The sequence below is a fragment of the Acipenser ruthenus genome, chromosome 6 (assembly GCF_902713425.1).
Source record: "Acipenser ruthenus chromosome 6, fAciRut3.2 maternal haplotype, whole genome shotgun sequence".
NCBI lineage: Eukaryota > Metazoa > Chordata > Actinopteri > Acipenseriformes > Acipenseridae > Acipenser > Acipenser ruthenus.
Window position 1 is genome coordinate 23,871,505 of NC_081194.1, and position 19,740 is coordinate 23,891,244.

At 39.8% G+C, this 19,740-nt stretch overlaps 1 protein-coding gene across 2 annotated transcripts in view; it reads right to left on the reverse strand.

Moving 5' to 3' along the window:
* Positions 1-15,406, reverse strand: part of LOC117411363 (rho guanine nucleotide exchange factor 10-like) — an 88,154-nt gene extending 72,748 nt beyond the window's left edge. For both annotated transcript variants that reach the window (XM_034018747.3, XM_034018746.3), the window contains exon 1: positions 15,146-15,406. The gene's annotated coding sequence lies outside the window, so the exon portion shown is untranslated. The remainder of the gene's footprint in view (positions 1-15,145) is intronic.
* Positions 15,407-19,740: the final 4,334 nt, after the last annotated feature.

Consider the following 19,740-nt stretch of genomic DNA (forward strand, 5'->3'; position numbering starts at 1 on the left):
TCCAGTTGTCTAAATTAATTTGCATTGCTAATTTCCCAATGCGGAAAGAACAGAATATCACATTTCAGTATACTGTGTATCCAGTAAGAAATAGGTATGGTACCAGCAGTTAGTAAAGAGCACAATGGCTAATATTTCTAGTTTAAAGTTCCACGGGGAGCCATAAATACCAGGCTGCATAGATAAAACACCTAAATGTTAAAAGCATTTGGAGTTGAGCGCTTTTGTGTGGCAATTTAAAGTGCATTAGATGGGAAATTTGAATCATTTTGACATTATAGAGCGGACATTTTTTTTTTTTTTTAGTAAACTAGTCCTAAACCAATAATTACCCTAACTGTGCAAAGAAATGGATGCAATCAAACAGAATCAATAGCTGTGTTGCTTCGGTCACGCCTATAAACACTATCCTGAGAGCAACAGAACCCATTATTATAGCACAGCCATCCTTCTAAGTTTGTATAGAAAATATTTGTAATAGAAGGTTTAGAATTGAATAAAACAAGAATTCTGAAAGTCAGAATAAATGCCAGAGGTGTTACAGAATCCTACTGTGTCCAGCCAGTGAAGGCCTACTCAGAAATACAGTACACAGAGTAGAAAGAGCACATTTTTTCGAGCCCAGCCTTGTCTTTCTGATTATACAAAAGACTGAAAAAAATAAATTCACACACGTACACACAACCAACCAACCACAACAACTACATCCTATTCGAAGATTGCCTCAATTAAAATTTGTCAGTAGCAGATAAATAAATAAAAATACTGTATTCAAAAACAAACTGCAGCCAGGCAAATCTTCCGTGACAGCATTTCAAAAAGGGAAAGGGAGATTTGCCATGTTTTCAAACAAATATGTAATTATGAAGTTCTAAAACCCTAAATTGTAGAGAAGGTCCAGAACATGATAGGATGTGGTATTAAATAAAGCAAAGATCAATCTTTATTCAGGAATTTATATACCTTCCATAAAAGATCTCCATTGCTTAGTTAAGATGTCCTACTTAACCCTTTCATGCATGGAACAGTAGTTTTGGACAAATACAGATTTTTCATTTACATTTTTCACACTATCACATGCATTTGCGTCTTCCATATGTCTCCAGACTAGGAGTTTTTTTCTTTATCCGTCCCCATATACAGTATTTTATCATTTTGTAAAAAAAACTAAACAAATAAAAAAGATTCCTTACAGTTACTCAGTTTTAAGATTAATACATTTAAAGAGATGTTTGCTTCCTCAGGAGGTTCATGTGGACACAAATTTGTTTTCAAATAAAAATCTGTTCCTTATTACTGTAAGTATCACAGATGAGGCCTGTGTGCCTAAACAAATGTCATTCTGGCTTACTTCATTCTTTATTGAAACTTTCTGTAGGGGTCTGTTACAGTACAGCAAGTTCTCTGTATAGTTTAAGGATTACAAAAATGACAAGGGCCTATGACAAGTAAATCAATCTGAAGGCCAGTTTTGAGTGGTTGAAATTCGAGTTTAAAACAAAGCAACTTAATCAGTTTTAGCTGTATATATACACACATTTTTTTATATATTTATATATTACACACACTGCTGTGCAAAAGTCTTAGACATGTTGCATTTTTCTACTCTGATGCATTATGAGCATCAACAATTTACTCAAGGCCTCCACTAGTGTTTTCTACTATTATAACAACTTTGACTTGTATAAAGAAGGAAAAACATTGAGTGAAATAGCTCGCATCACTCAATTTTCAAGGTGTGGTATCCAAAGCATAATCAACACGTACAGAGAACCATCATCAGTAATTGACAAACCCAGGACTGGAGGACCCAAAAAGCTGTCTAACAAGGATGAGCAATACTTGAAGATAATATCCTTAAGGAACAAGCGTTGAATTGACAACAGCAACTGGCAGAAGGCACAGGTGTCGTTGTCCATCAAATCAACAGTACGAAGGTCACTCTTGAAAATCAGGACTTAAAGGATGTGCTGCAGTAAGAATACCTCTGTCAAGAAAGGGGAACAAGATTAAAAGGCTAAAATATGCACAAGAACACAGAAATTGGACTACGGAACAATGGTCGAAGGTGCTTTGGACTGTTGATTTGATGGACAACACCTGTGCCTTCTGCCAGTTCTGTTGACAATTCAACGCTTGTCTTCTTTCTATTCCTTAAGGATATTATCTTTAAGTATTGCTCATCCTCGTTAGACAGCTTTTTGGGTCCTCCAGTCCTGGGTTTGTCAATTACAGATGAGTAAATTGAGTAAATTGTTGACTCTCATAATGTATCAGAGTAGGAAAATGCAACATGTCTAAGACTTTTCCACAGCGGTGTGTGTGTGTGTGTGTGTGTGTATATATATATATATATATTTTTTTTCTTTAAAAGACTCGACAATTTTTTTTTTTTTTTTTGCCCGATACAATTTGGTTATGCCCAATCGCTGAGTTTACTGAACTAAACACTCAGGACAGACCGTACCAATTTTAATACTATATTATGGTTTATTGTAAAGGCTGGTATTGCTTTGAGGTGAATACCCTGGAAATGCTGTATCAATTATAACATAACAGAAGGTCATGATGTACTTACTGTAAAACAAATCAGAGGACTTCTGAGAAAATGACCTGGAATAAAAAGCAATGGACGGTTCACACGGGACTACATTTCACAGAGGTCGGTAAAAACTCCAAACCCACCTGTTTATGTGGTCATTTTTAGTCCTGTGCCAATTGGGCTTCACTCTAATGTTGTTAACCGGTAAATGTAACGTATCAAATTACATAAATACAGCTTGTGTTGTGATCTGGCACTTAATGGGTTACAAGGAGCACCAACTTCCCTGTACTTCAGGTGTTAATTTTGTAGCTAATTCAAAGTCAAAGAGACCTGCTGTGCAATCCCAGTAGGAGTAATAACTTCTTGCCACAAATGTCCATTAATTGGATGAGCGGGTGGAATGTATGCAGCCATTAAATCCCTTTCACTGAGGAGAACAAGGGAAAATGTAGCCTATCTGACTTCACCAAAATTTATGTTTAATAAATATATTACAGGCTTGTGGTATTCAGTCAAACTACTTCTCTGAACAAAGTACTCCTGTAGCAAAGACAGTGCTCTGCTGCATACTAAAAATGCAATCACTGTACATGAAAAAAAAAATTAAAAAAAAACTATTCAGTAGTACACAGCACAGGCTGTGATCAAACCATACAATGGTTTGCTTTTATGTATTAAAAATGATAATAGACACAGTAATACTATTCATACAGGGGTGTGCAATTTTTGAAAAAAAACTTGTCGTCAAGGGACAAAATGCTAGAAAAATCTAGGCTACTTGTCCTTCTTAAAAATCTACTTGCCCCCTCCACGTCGCACAAAACACACACTGAACAAATACATAAATTAATTAATGCATACACACATTTCCATGAGATTTACAGATAATCTCATATATCCTTGCTAGCATATCCTTGCTATCATTTGTCATGTTTTAATAGTTATTTTACATTTTGTATAAAGGCTTATGCAAAACACATACAAAAAAATTACATATATCTTTCATTTATTGGAATAACAATTGGGAAAATGCTCTATTAATGAACAGCTACCACCAATGGTATTCTGCATGAAATGCAATCCTCGGGTGGATTAAATGGAGAATCTTGATAGAATTGTCAGGATGATTTCTATAAAAATCAATCAAACTCGACACAAAGAACTACATTTCACATCAATATCTTAATCTGTATAGTGTAATTAATTACAGTAAATTAATGTCAATGTTAGGATGTCCCAGGGTCTGATGGAAAATATTGCAGGAACTCAGAGACAAAATATTGAATTTATCCAAAAAGTGATGGCGTTTTATTAATTATTGCACTTAATCCAAACAGTTAATAACTTACTACAAAAAAACACAACAACAACAACGATAAACAAAATAAATATCCTATACATAGGCTAGGGCTAAATAACCTGGCTTCAGCAACCAGGGGTTAGTTTTTAACAATAAGCAGAGCTCAGACACAACCTTCTCTTTCAACTTCTCTCCATACTTATTTAGGCTCTGGCTATATATACCTGAGCCGAGGTAAATCCCGCCCAGGACTAATTCAAAATATTTTAAAATCTTAACAGTGACCTTCTAAAATCCCACACAGCAATAATAAATAACAGCGATATAACTAACAGTGATTTAAAATCACCTTATCAATCCAAAACATATTAACATTGTATAAATATTTATTTTAAAACCAACAAGTGCTTCCCTCCCCATTGGTACAGTTCCAGAAACACCAACTACCTAAAATATGGTAAGTATAACTTCGCTGCACCTTGTTTACTATGGATACGGTAAAACCAAAGGCTTAACCGTGCCCCTCACAAACATGGCGGCCTCTAGGCATTGCTGCCCCTCACAAACATGGCGCCGCTCAGGACGTGCTGCTGCAATACAAACTCAAAACTTAACCAAGTTTGCCAAAGTTAAGGTAAGTCCACTAACTCAATGAACTTAAATTACAAACGCTAACTTTTATACCCAATTTAGAATATATGAATTATAAACCGAGAAGTTAGATATTAGTTTTAATACAGTACTTTTGTTTCTTTACTACTTTCGTGCCGTCCACGTATCTCGCTGCACATGTGTACCTGTCCATGGAGATGTCAGCGTTTAATAGCTTCTTTTTAACCACATCTGGTACTTATTAAATCAGTTATGTATTTATTTATTCCCCCCCCCCCATGTTTCCACCGGCAGACCACCCTCAGGAAAAACAAGTAAGTCACTTTTTTTCTTTTGTCTTACAGGCTACCGTTATGCTGTGCATCTTAGTTTACCATACTCATACATCAGTTTTTCATTATTACAGTTATTTTTTAAACTTCATCCCCCGGTAATATAAAACAGATACCTTGATGGGATTTCACAGCGAACATTTATTTTTATTTGCCGTGTTTATTCTGGGATGGGACATGCACCATCACATTTCCCCCCCTTCAAGTCCTCGAGTTCCTCTGGAATGCGAGAAAGGAAGTCAGCTATTTTATTCTGGGTACCAGGCCTATACCTAATCTCACCACCTAGTAATTCGGGCATTTGTGTCCTTCATTTTGCCCAGCCACTGCAAGTCTCGATGGACTGTCTCCAACACAAAGCCTCTTCCCAGTAAGTAATATCTGAGCAAGTCAAGTGCCCACTTAATAGCGAGGCATTCCTTCTCAACCGTCAAATAATTAGTTTCTCTTGGAAACAATTTACTGCTAATGTAAAGCACTGGTCGTAAATTTCCGTCTTGCCCTTAGAGTAACACTGCCCCCAACCCAACTCCAGACGCATTGGTTTGAACTGTAAAGGGCTGTTCAAAATCTGGGCTTTGCAAAACCGGTTCCTGACTCAAAGCTTCATTCAAGTTAAGAAAGGCCTTTTTGCAGTCCTCAGTCCACTTGGCCTGGTGGGCTGTGATTTCTTTGTCAGGTCAATTAATGGAGCAGCATTTTTGGAAAACCTCGGAATAAACCACTGGTACCACCCTGCCAGTCCCAAGAAAGAAATAACCTGTTTCTTAGTTCCCGGCACAGCACACTGTAAAATTGCTTGCACCTTCCCCACCTGGGGATGAAGAACCCCGTTACCCAGATGATACCCCAGGTAGCTGGTCTTTTGTTTTGCAAAAACACATTTCTGTGGGTTGGCAATTAGTCCAGCTTGCTGCAATTTTTGAAGTACAGCTCGTAGATGATTTATGTGCTCCTCCTAGCTCTGGCTATAGATTATTATGTCATCAAGGTACACGGCAGCACTTGATTCATCAATCTCTGGAATGTCACTGGAGCACCCTGCAATCTCAAAGGCATCACAGTAAACTGGTAATGTCCAAAAAGGAGTCCGGAAAGCTGTAATTTCTTTAGATGCTGGAGTCATCGGAATACCCTTTGCATAGGTCTAGAGTATTTATAAACTTTGCCTTCCCAAGTTTTTCCACCATCTCGTCGATACGTGCCATGGGATAAGGATCGAAAGTGCTAATGGCATTAACCCTTTGCAGTCCATTGTCGGACTGGGTCCGACATTGCAATTATTCCTCACAGGTCCTTTGTCGGACTGGGTCCGACATCATTATAGCAACGCAATAAATGGGTGTTTAGTCGTTTTTTCTCCGGAAAAAGCAGAGAAAACCATTCAATTGCCGAGTGGGAGCGACAGGAGCTGAGACAAGTCGGGGAAAAAAAAAAAAAAAGGCGTATCTCATGAATAGTCATACATGGTATCAGGTATCAGATAACGGGGCGTTCATAGTAAACAAGCTGGCTGAGTGCGTCAGCGCACAGAGACTATCATGGACATTTGCAGAGCTTTTTTCAGATGTTATAGTAATAAAATAATGACTTGGATCGCATTATTGAGGAGTTTGGTGATAAAACGAGTGATCCGGAGATGATCGATCGGTATGTACGACTATTATTATTATTATTATTTATTTCTTACATAGGTGAACGCTATAGCAAACGAAAGGGTGGGGCGGGGCTGGAGATGCCTAGTGAGTGCTTTGTTGATATGCAGGGCCATTTAAACCCGTTTGACTGTGAAAAAAAATACTTTTAAACAGCGCGTATAAAATTAACTGCGTGTGTGAAAATTAATTAGACCTGGCGTGCCTGACGCGCAGTTAATAAATGGACTGCAAAGGGTTAACTTTGCAAAAGTCGACGCAAAATCATAATGTTCCGTTTTTCTTTACCACCAGCACAATGGGACTCCTCAATAACCCCCAAGTCCAGTTCTGCTTTAAAATCAGATACATTTTTCCGTCACTCTGTAGGGCTGCAAACAGATTGGACCACTCTCCTTCAGATGGATTTTAGATAGTAGATCCAGGCTTTTCTTGGAACATTTCAGGTTTCAGGCAAGACCTTATCTCCTCTTCTTGTTCTGCCATCAAGTGCTTCAGTCCCAGTCCACATTCTGTTGTTCTTGCAGGAAGTATAGCTCTTCTTCCTCCTCTACCGTCCTGATGAACAGGTGTAGACTCTCCTTGCTAGGCCTTGAGTGCCACTCTTTCAAAAGACTTAAATGAAAAGTTTGTTTCTGGTGATCTGACTTTAGGATTTCATAAATGACTGGACCCTTTTTGTTTAGTACTTCATATGGTCCGTGCCACTTAGCTAACAGTTTTGTGTCCTTTGTAGGCAACAGAAGTAAAACTTGCTGCCCCGGGTTGAAAGATCATGACCAGGCTAACTTATATTACCATGTCTTTCGTTGACCTTTTGCTGCCTCTAGATTCTGTCTCACCAAGGCAGATATCCCCTCCAGCTGATCTCTCATCTTTAAGACATAGGCAGCGATGTTCAGGCTTTCGGGTTCTTTGGATTCCTTTTTTAAGACATCGAGGGGACCTCTCACTTGCCTGCCATACAACAACTCATGAGGTGAGAATCCGGTCTAGGCCTGTGGAACTTCGCGATAGGCAAACAGCAAGTAGGGGATCCACTAGTCCCAATCGGTGCTGGTATCGATAACAAACTTGCTCAGCATACTTTTCAAGGTTCTGTTGAAGCGTTCAACCAGCCCATCGGTCTGGGGGTGGTAAGGTGTGGTCTATAGCCTTAATTCCCAGCAACTGGTAAACCTGCTTTAACAGTTTGGACCTTAAGTTGGTACCCTGGTCTGCGAGTATCTCTCTAGGGATGCCCACCATAGAGAACAACTTTATTAATGCTGTAGCCACTTGTTTAGCCTTCACATTTCTCAATGGAAATGCTTCAGGGTACTGTGTGGCATAATCACAAATTACAAGAATAAATCTGTTGCCAGTTCTACTCCTTTCTAGGGGTCCTACTACATCCATAGCAGTCCGTTCAAATGGGACTTCAATTACAAGAAGAGATATCAAGGGTGCTTTTCCTGGCTTTCCCTCTAAACATGACAAATGGCACTCTGGACAGGACTTAACCCTTTGCGGTCGATTTATTCAGCACCTGTCAGACATGTTAGGTCCAATTTATTTTCACTCGAGCTGTTTATTTTACACACACTGTTTAAAAGTAATTTTATTCACAGTAACACAGGTTTAAAAGGCACTGCCTATCAAAAGGACACTCAGTACTGCATCTCCAGTCCTGCCCCACTCCTTGTTCACTGCATTTATCACATATCTCTTCATAGTAGTGCATACTGATGCATCATCTCCTGATCACTCGTTTTATCACCAAACTCCTCAATAATGCTATCCAAGTCATTATTTTATTACTATATCATCTCAAAAAGCTTGGCAAATGTCTGCAATTTTCTTTGAGCGCTGGACGCGGAAGCAGCTATCTTGTTTGTTTATGTCCGTGTTATGTCTGTGGTGAAGGGACTATGTGTATTGCTCAGATCCGTCTCTGTTTTTTTTCAGCTTCTCTTGGCTTCTATTGGCCTCTCTCTCCGACACTGGACCGGAAAGGGAAAATTGTAATATCGGACCTGGTCCGACATACGACCGCAAAGGGTTAATGTATACAGTTCACAGAGCATGTGCATTGTGAGCTGACGTAAAACAGGCTTGGGCCTGGTGGCAGGAACATAACCACTTTCAATACATTCCCACACTAAAATGGCTGCAAAAAAAAAAAAAAAAAAAAGCCTGAAGGACTGATGATTTCTGTTTAGTTTTCAAGTATGCTAAAATTACATGTACTGTAGATGTGTGAAGAGTTTATGAATGAATACAGTTTTCAGAATGAATATGGTAAATTGTCTGCAACATACATACATACAGCATTGAAGTAACAATGACAACGTTTCCACTAGGAAAAACTGCTGCCAGTCACAGTGACTGGTTACTAAATGATTACCCATCACAACACAAAATGTCATCGTCATTCGTCTGACACCTGTCCACTCAAAGTGATGCACAGTTAGAGAAAAAAATAACCCTATGTGAAAAAAGCCTTATTCTTTTTTTAATTTAGCAGAAATGAAATAAAGTTTATAACAATTTGTTTTCAAAAGTTGTTGAAACACTTAACATTCATATTTCACTTCAGAATTTCAAATTCAAATATTTTAGCGCAAGAAAACTACAGGTAAAATATTAGCTTAAATTAAAGCATTTTGTACATGAAAGAGAACAAAAATATAAAAAATAAACTGCACTTTATGCTTTCATTTCAATTAACACACGAGGCACAGTCAATCACAATCATGAATGAAAACAAAATAAATAAATTCTCCATGCCAGCATTTTAAACCAGCATCAGTTATGTCCTTTCCTGTTTTTGAATCCTGTGTGCTCATTCAACCTGCCAGGAATGAAGTCCAGAAAGGGGTTTTGGCAGTGAAAACATACATAGCTTTAGATGTCTGTGGTCTGGGACAATTTGCCTATTACATATTTTGTTGCGATCACATATTGAAGCACTTAAATTACCTCATACAGTATTGTATGTGAAAATCAAGTACAATAAAATTATATCACTTCTTTTTTATAATTCTCTAAGAAACCATTCAAACCCGTACACTAGCATGCTGTACGTTTGAGTTATTTTACAGGGACCGCATTCATGTCCAGCCCGCCAATAGTTGATACTCTGTTCTTGTTCCAGTGCTTTCTTGCTGGTGTCACCATCATTATAATGAAAAGCTGTGTCTCTCATAATTACCAGTAGTCTGACTAAATGTGTCTCTCTCTGCCTCGAATAAAGGATTTAAAACGTACATTTCTTCTTGGGGGGGGGGGGGGGGGGGGGGGGGCAGGGACTCCTCATTCCACCTCCTATAGTGTATGTACATCAAGTTGAAATTTTTACAGTTTGGCACCACCCTTTTCTATAACCCATCTGGGTTACGGATCTCCTCAAGGCTACATCTGTATTTGGCATCCTCACATACTGTAAATACATTAAAATAGCTTTTCCACATAACTGATGACTCAATGCATTACAAATACACTGTTGAAATACAAGCTATACAGTCAAACAATGCTGGAACTGGAGCTACAGATGCATGTTCTATGAGATTCATAAACATGTTTTGGTCTTGTTGGTACCAGGAAGTAGAGTCCTGCATCGGGTCGGATGCCCACGGGTGACCCATAAAGCGTGTCAGGTTCAGGTCAGAATCTGAACTTTTTCATGGTTTGCGGTTTGGGTGAGGATCAGAAAATGTCATTTACGGGTCAGGCTCGGTTCTGAATTTGAATCGCCAAAAACGTTTTCGGTCCTTTCAGAGTACTCGTCTGTAACCCTTTCCCAAATGATGTACTAGAAGGTAAATGTATTTCATTGTCCAAAGCAGGAGGTGATTAGGGAGGAGTCGGCTGACTAAGCAGTGTTCTCCATTTGTTTTGCCGCTTGTTTGATACGTCGCAAGATCCTTTTATGTCTGCTTGGTGATATAAAAAATGTCTGTGGACAAGGTGAAACAAAATATATCGCAGGGTTTACATATAGTGGATAATAATTCAACAGGTAAATCAGAAGTGTGGAATTATTTTGGAATCATAGCGAATGAAAATAATGAACATGTGACAGGATTTGTTGCTTGTAAAACCTGTTATGTTTTTGTGTATGACAGCCACAAAACTGGTACATCACCTCTGCAAAAGCACAGGTGTAGCTCCCTTTCAACTGGTGGCATGAAAGGAACAGACAGTTTTATAGTAAAGCAAGTACAGATAGTTAATATGTTACTATGTTAAAATATATCCAGACCAAGAGAGAGCTACCATGCTGTATAGCCTATTGTATAAACTCAATCTGTGGAGAATGGTACAGATATCTATGCGTGAATGTGAGAGCGTGAGAGAGTCAGTCAGCGCAGCATAGGTAAAGGACAAACACTTGCAGGTTCAGGTTGGGTTGCAAGTCTTATTAAAGTGGGCCGCGAGTAAGAAGTCTGTGTTGCAGCGGGATGCGGGTTAGGGCCGGTTGTCTAGTAGCGGGTCCGGGTCAAAAGCGGGTCGTAAAAATCGGACCCACGCAGGACTCTGACAGGAAGTCAACAACTTTGTATCTAGAGCATTTTTATATACTGTATACGTATCCTGAATTACAGTACAAAACAAAACCAAAGAAACAAAAACAACGTCAGTTCCAGGAGAGTGACGCTGTTGCTTGAGCCATGAATAAAATCACAGCATGCATACTATACAGTACACCACTTACACTGTACTGTACGTTCCTCAGGCATAGGGTTGAGTTTCTGATCTGTTTGTGCCTAGGCTCGGGTAAACTTGTTGCTGACTGAGACAATTGATTTACAGCCTACAGTATCGTACTGTAGATCTACACTTAACTATATTTTAATTTCCATGTTTAACAGTCTGTCATTTTAACATCTACAAAAAAACTGTTAAACTACCGTGCACATGTTTAGCTTGTAATTATAATTAAATACATCAAATGAGTACCAAAAAAAACCATCCAGAGAAAAGGTAAAGGTTTCCATGTTTGAGACCAGTCATTTGAAATCCAGAAAGTCTCTTTTTGTTTTTTTTTGTTTGTTTGTTTTTTTAACTATTTTGTTGGAGATGTATCTATTATTTAATCTGTAGCAATATTTCAGAAGACTGTTTTATAGATTACAACCTTAAAACCTTTTTACTGTCACTTTCTAATTGTATTTTTTTTTTCACCAAAGGGTGATATTAAGTTGTTATAGTGAGAAATATGAACTATGAACTATTACCCAGACTGTTGCAGGAATATTTACTGAAGGGAAACTGATAGTAACCATCCAAGAATGGAAAGCAGCACTATATGGATTTCATTTTTCAGTTCATGACCACAAATTGAAAACCGCATGCTGTTTTAAGCATTTGGTGTTACAGTACACAAGAAGCCTAAAACTTTCTAAAGGTATCCGGTTCTGCTAAACTGCCAAAATTGAAAATGTCATTTGCGAGGGGAAGACAAGTACATTTCACTTCACAGTACAGTAGGGTACTGAATATCTACGGTTAATTAGTTGTCCTGCATTTTTACTTTGCAGTATCATATTGTGAACCAGATCCCAAATTGAAGTTTAAAACAAATTGGAAAGTAATTTGTTCAGTTTTCACTCCCAACTATAGTTTCAAGTGTTGAGGACATTTATCAGATAAAGCTCAGGAACTAAAAAGGCAAATCACATATTTGCATATTTACATAAACAATGTCACTTCACTCTGCTGCAAAAGCGAAATATTTTTCTACTCAAAAATCGGGCTATATACACGAGACAGTGGAAATCTGTGCTTAACCACAGTGGGTGCTGATCACTACACTATATGGCACTGCAAGATATTGGAGTAATAATAAAAGTATTAAACATAGGTCAATTATTAAGCATTATGGACCAGCAATAAAAAAATTAATGATTCAACAGAAAGCTCCAGGACAAAAAATCTACTTACTGTAATATTCATTACCAAAATGCTTTTATTACAATTTTTGAAACCCTCATAAAAATTTCCTAGTGACCCAACACATTTGCCAAGTAGATTAATGTGTTCAAATCTCCCACAAGCAACCAAATTTCAAACACATTGATGTAAACTGAACTGAACAAGCATACTGCCAGACAATGAGAGTTAAGATCAAAGTGTTCACCCTGTTGAACAGATTATTGCACTCGCTACAGTACAGAATACTAATACAGCTATTGAATATACTGAATTACTATTAAAACTGAAGAAAACTCATTGAAAAAACATATAAAAATCCCCACAGAATGTAAAAGGTTCCAAAAAGAGACCATTCAAATTTGGCAATTTTAATAATAAGAATGAACTCCCAGATCACTGAATTGGGGAATGGCTTTAAAAATGACTAAAAAGTTCAAACTGAGTTTTGATGGATTGATGACAGTATTCTTTTGATCCATGCAGAGGTCATCATTAAAAGAAAGAATTACGCATTGTATTCAAATTCTTTAACAAACATTTAATATGGTCTTGTCCAGGTTTGTGCTTGTTAGAAGCTAATGCCGTTGTGCCTGTTCGGTGTGTTGAAATGCCTTGGATGTTTGGTATGGTTACAGAACCAAGCAAAGGACTCCCTTGACCCACTGGAGCCTGTTAATCTGCAGACTTTGAAGGCTGTTCACTTATCCACAGAAACCTTGATACAGAGCTTTGTTAATTCCATTCCAAGAAGCCTTGAAACAGAGCTTTGTTAATTCCATTCCAAGAAGCCTTGAAGCACTGGGGGTCAGACCACTTCTACAAGTAATAGCAGCCAGTTCAAAAGCACAGGGATGGAAATAAGACTCATCTTGTATCCTATAGCAGTTTCACCCTTCAGATTTTAATATGTGCTTGGTTAGACCAGTGTATAGGTAACAAGCTCAGGTGTACCTTATGAATCATAGTAAAACCAGGAATGGATCAAAGTACTATGCAATGTGACTTATTTCTATCCTTGAAGCATCTTTTCAAACTGTATTTTCTTCATTTTAAACATAACAGCTATACACAAAAATACACATATACAGCACCACCATTGAAAAGGTGCTGAAATGAAGGACAGTAATTCATGTCAGTCCAGTTTATCCCCGTTCCAAAAATAGTGATCAGCTGTTAATGTCAGGGAACAGAAAACCAGACACTGATTTTCTGATGCTGGTTAGGCATGTGGGTGTTTTAGGGCAACGACAACATCCGAGTTAGTAAACTTTCTTACGAAGGGTCTTTCAACTCAAGTGGACCAAATTCTAGGGAGGCGTTTCCCCACTTTGTGTTTGATGATATCTCAACAACATTTGATGGAGAAAAAGGAGTTGTGTTTGGGTGAAAGAGAGCTTGGTATATAGTGGTAAAAATGAAAACTTGGATTAACCTGTTTTCTCTCCACGTGGGGATGAAGTAGGCAAATAATGTTAATATAATTTTTCAAAAAATTGTTTGAAGGAATTTCCAACAAAAAAAGTAATGAATTCACAGGAGTCAATGAAGTATGGGTCCAAGCAACTTCCCCTTGACCTCTTGAGCTGAATGTCCCTAAAGGGACAATGTAAAGATCGGATGTGAACATAGAATGCTAACATTGTGGAGAAATATTTATATCATGATGATCCAATTACAGTTAAAAGTTAATAGCCCATTATGGCTAGGAAACAGGAATCCAACTCAGTGAAAGAGTACAGTGAATCTGCAGCTGGTGGGTGGCATAATGGACCACTTGTTCCATTATGGTCACATCTGAGACCTAGATTACAGTATACTGGAGTAAAATCCATTTGACACCAAACTGAATTACTGTCATACTCAACTGTAACGAGTCGTAATTGTCTGTTTTTGTGCAGGGGTACACTGATACAGCAAACTGCAATGGTGCAATAAACAGGTCGGGAGATTTTCCAGGTGTAGTCTACACAGGTCTACTGAAGGACGTCTTAAAATGGGCTGTATACGCATCAATCTTGCACGTTACAAGCAAATCACCATTCTAAACGTTTATTTTAATATCTACTTATTAAAATGCTCAAATTCTGCCAACAAACATTGTTACATTGTGCATCACTATGCTGGGCATACTATTATTATGCAGCACTTAAGGTAGATACCGTTTTAAAACAATGTAAGATAGCAACCCACCATCTCATTTCCAAAGGAAGGGCCTACAAACTAATTCACTGGAAAACTTTACGATGACGAACTGCATTGGGTTGTGTTGCATAGCAATAATATTCCTCTCTGCGGGTATGCAATTTGGCGATTTTACATTATATTACATTACCAAACTTTAAATATATTTATTACAACTCAACATTTCCAATTGCTTCCTCCAAATTAAAAAAGTTACTTAATGATGTTAATATATTAGCAATGACAAACAGAACACACAACCCCAAATAATTGTTTATAGATTGAAATCCAAAACAATAACATGTTTAAACAAAACGTTATTGTGAATGTACAACACAAATTATCCGTCCACAATCACATACTTTACATCTTGTTTTAAAGGTAAGCTTTAAAGAACAATATGTATTTTGCATCCATGCTAAAACCAAATCATACTATACTCCACACTATATTATTCTGCATACGTCGGGCTACACTTCCAAAATTTCTCATTGTGACAAGACTTTCCAAATGACCGTTTCGCTTAACATTCATCCTTTCCTTTGCACACAGAGACACACAAAAGTACAATTACCATGGAATATTTACACCTCCGTAAACTTACCGGTTTCTGGGGTGCATTTAAGCTTCTTTTTTAACTGTTTCCTTCCTCTGTTTGTTCCAAAGTTGACCACTACAATCTACTCAATCATGACTGCCACAGATTCAATTGCTTGTCTTTTTGCATTTTTCTTACTCCAGTTTTCCAATCTCTTCCAAGACAGCCACCACCCACTGCTCGCTATTGGTGCTGCTCTGTAACTGTGAACAAGTGATTGGCCAACTGCACCTCAATCACAGTATTGTGGTTCCCAGCCGAAGTGTGTGTTGCATTCCAATGATACACGTGACCCGTGAGGTGGCTTGTCGTCTTTGCACAGCTGTGTGCAAGAAGTGATATATCAAGTTTTAGGGTTTTAACTTGTCGAGAGACGTGCGGTGTGACGTGTTTTGGTGTTTGCAAATCACTGTTTAACTTGTTCCTGTCACGTTTTCCAGTAACGGTGGTCAAAAGGAAAACGTATAATAACTTTTAACGAAGTAAAAACAAATGATGCCGATTTATGTATGAATAAGTAATGAATAACTTGTTAATAACAACCGGTGTAGGACGCCCAAAACACTACACAGTATAAATGTGAATGTAAGTTGATAGAACTGTAGTCTAGCGTGTAGCGTACGTTCAAAACACTCTGCTGCGCTTGAATTCACATTCAAAACACTCCCTTTCAAGACCACAACACTATAGCTACGTACGCCGAAAACACTCTAATAATATTTTCTAATAACTGCTTAAATAAATAAAAACAGCTACATATAATACATTTAGCCTATTAGTTTTATTTCGTCAATGTGTTTTGTTGTAAGTAACCTATATATTTTTTCTTCTAAACATGCGTAAAACATGTGTCTAATAATCGTGCTAATCTAAATGTGTCTAAACGAGACTAAATATGAATGTCATTCTGTATTTGACATAGTGTAGAGCAAATACTATTTAGCTAACTAAACTATACATAAAGTAATGCAATGCTGCCTCAGGTTTGTTGTCGATATTATGTGCAACATCATGGGTAGACCTGTTAGAAAAAGAGAGCCCAACTTTCAAGAAATATTCAGTTCCCTTTCAATTCGAAGACAACCACCAAGACATTGCATATGGGATATGCCTGCCCATTGGGTAGGTATTGCTGAGCACTCTATACCAGAGCTGCCGATAGGCCCCTTCCTGGGATGATGCACTCGGTCCCGCCCACCGAGGGGATAAAACTATCATCCAAAGGAAGCCATTTCTCTTTTTTCCTTCTCAAGATGGCACGGTAAGACCTGTGTTGAGCTGAGCGTGTTGATGGAAAAGAGCTTCTCGAGTCGAATCGAGTCGATTGTATTTCCCTTGCATTCATGCTGAAAGCTGGCTCACCACTTTCCTGAAATCAACGACTTTGAAAAAGACCGAGCCTTTTTGCCTTTCTGTCTTTCAGTGGCCTCCTCGCTTGCGTGGTAGGCCGCTCTTTGTATCTGTCTGTCGTGTGTGAGCGACTGCCTGTGCAGTCATCCACGAGTGGTTGTCTATTCTTCCTGAGAGTACACAGTTCCTCCACAGGGCTAGGCCTTGCCGTATCCCCACTGTTGAGTGACTCTTCCAGCCATGCTCTCCTCCACGGGGCTAGGCCTTGCAGCATCCCCGCTGTCGAGTAGACCCTGCCGGCTGCGTGACTTGGTGAGTCAGGCCTTGTAAAAAAACAGAATGCTCTCCCCTTTATTGTCTTTCTACCGTGTTTTTGCTGTCTGCTTCAAGTCGCCCACCACGGCTTCGGCCTTGTGTCCCCCTGGTACACGTTACGCGCTGACCAGGTGTGTGTGACCGTGCGGTTAGGGTAAGCACATTGCATAGAGCCCCCCCCCCCCCGGTGCTTCGGTACCGCGGCGCACGCATAGCCCTTGATACTTAGGTATTTCGGTGCATGCGGTGCACGGTGCACACGGTGCTTGGTACTACACTAGTACACATACAGTGCATACAGTGACGCATGGTACACGGTGCACAAGGTGCCCACAGTACTCAGTGCGCGGTGCACTGTGTTCAGTACCTTCTGCTACATTACTAGTGGGTGACCACACACCGTTTGCACTTAGCCAGTGCTTGAGCGCAGTGCAAGTGGTGTTTAGTGTTTAGTGCACGACCCATGCAAAACACCAGGCCCAAGTCGGGGTTCCACCCCTGCACGGCCTGCACTGCCAATATCCTGCAAGAGGACAAGCATACCCTCTGTGTGCGGTGCTGGGGCGTTCAACATGCCACCTTAGCCCTCGAGAGGGACGTGGCCTGTAACATCTGTGAGGCTTTCCAGCCCTCGTTTGGTGAGGGCCACGAGGGCGAGCTCGACATCCCTGCACATAAACATGCTGGAGCAGCAAGCAGTATCCCTTGCTCTCCACCACTTTCTCCCAGTGCTGGACAACATGAAAGTGGTGGCGTATGTCAACCATCAGGGTGGCCTACGGTCCCCGGGGTTGCATCGCATGGCCTTCAGGCTATTGACATGGGCTCAGAGGAACTTGCTGTCCCTACGGGCAAAGCACATTCCCAGAGTGGTGAACTGGGCAGCGGACCTCCTCTCCAGGAGCGGTCTGCATCCGTCAGAGTGGCGACTGCACCCTCAGATAGTGGAGCGCATTTGGGAACGGTTCGGGAAGGCGCAGGTCGAGCTCTTTGCCTAGGAGATGATGCATTGCCCCCTATGGTACTCCCTCCACCGCTTAGGCGGGCCACTCGGCGTAGACGCCCTAGCGCACGAATGGCCCAAAGCGTTTTTGTACGCTTTCCCGCCTATACCCCTGCTCCTGGCCTTTCTCGAAAAAGTCACAGAGAAAGCGTCACAGGGACGGCGCCACGCTTGGGCCTGAGGGGCCTGGGCAAACCCATTTTGCTCATGGGCCAACCCAGGTATGGAGAGAATGACAATTAAAAACATTTCCTGACAAACCGTATTATTATTATTTATTTCTTAGCAGACGCCCTTATCCAGGGCGACTTACAATTGTTACAAGATATCATATTATTTTTACATACAATTACCCATTTATACAGTTGGGTTTTTACTGGAGCAATTTAGGTAAAGTACCTTGCTCAAGGGTACAGCAGCAGTCCCTTACCAGGGATTGAACCCACAACCCTCTAGTCAAGAGTCCAGAGCCCTAACCACTACGCCACACTGCTGCCCGTATCAGACTGTAATCCTCTGCGGCAAGTCTAGCTCATCCTTGTGGTTCAAAAAATATATCCGTCCCCCACACCTCAGCACCATTGTCATGGTTATGAAAAAAAAAAGATTGGTGATTGGACGGCTGAGATATGAGATCTTACTATAGTATCGAAATTACAGCGCGTCGGCAGCATACATACAGGAACTTTTCTTTCATTGCAAGGCACGCAAGCAACTAGCTTGTGCAACTGCTGTTTAGTTATTTTTTACATTTGCAATTAGCTATCTAATTACCTACACAGGGCAACAGTTTTGAGTAGTGGTTAGGGCTCTGGACTCCTTGTTGGAGGGTTGTGGGTTCAATCCCAGGTGAGGAGGCACTGCTGTTGTACCCTTGAGCAAGATACTTTACCTAGATTGCTCCAGTAAAAACCTAACTGTATAAATCGGTAATTGTATGTAAAAATAATGTGATGTCTTGTAACAATTGTAAGTCTAAGAAATATAATAATACCGAATGTTTAGCCAACTTTGCAGTAAACCATAGCTATATTTGTGTCTTACGCATTAGCTATGTCCCGACAAATTTTGTAAAAAGAAAACGAACCGACGAATCAACAAATGCGCCACTAATGTAAGTACCTACATTTAATTTTATCAACTTGAATTCAGCTGACTGATGCAGCTGAGATGTATGTTCTGCTCAACTCATGCCTCTATTCCTGTTTTTCTTTTTGTTCCCATGTAACTGACACTTTTTTAAAGCTCAAATGGAAGTATTAACATTCACTTTTAGTCACGTATGAGAGATTTTTTAAATTTAAGCTCACTTTGGGAAGTCGAAACATGTGTGAGAGCTTTTGTCAGAGGCCAAAGTTATATAATTTGTTCTGCTATGCCTGTTGGTAGTAAATCGGATTTCCGACTGTCAAAATGTTTTGGTAGAGTGTGCGTTCTTGGAGAATATGGTGCTATTTCTGACAGTATAGAGTCAAAGATCTTCTAGTTACTATAAAGATCTTTGATAGAGTGTCCTCAGTACGCATATTAGTAATTACGTCATTACGTTTAAGACATTAAGTCATAAACGGCCCGTCCGTAAAAATTTGGGGCCCAGCCAGGAATTAAATCCTGCAGCCGCTACTGAAGCGTCAGTTCTCCTAGTGGCCCCCAAGTGGCCCAGGAGAGTCTGGTTTTCGACCCTGTGCCAGCTGTTGCTAAAAGCCATGACCCCATATCTTGCCCCATGCCAGTCATCTTATAGTTTCTGCAAGAACTGCTTGATGCTGGTAGGTCACCTTCCACCTTGAAGGTGTATTTAGCGGCTATCTCTGCTTATTATCATGGTCGCATCGGTCGCCCTCACGGGTTCGATGGAAAAAGAGAAATGGCTTCCTTTGGTTGATAGTTTTATCCCCTCGGTGGGCGGGACCGAGTGCATCATCCCAGGAAG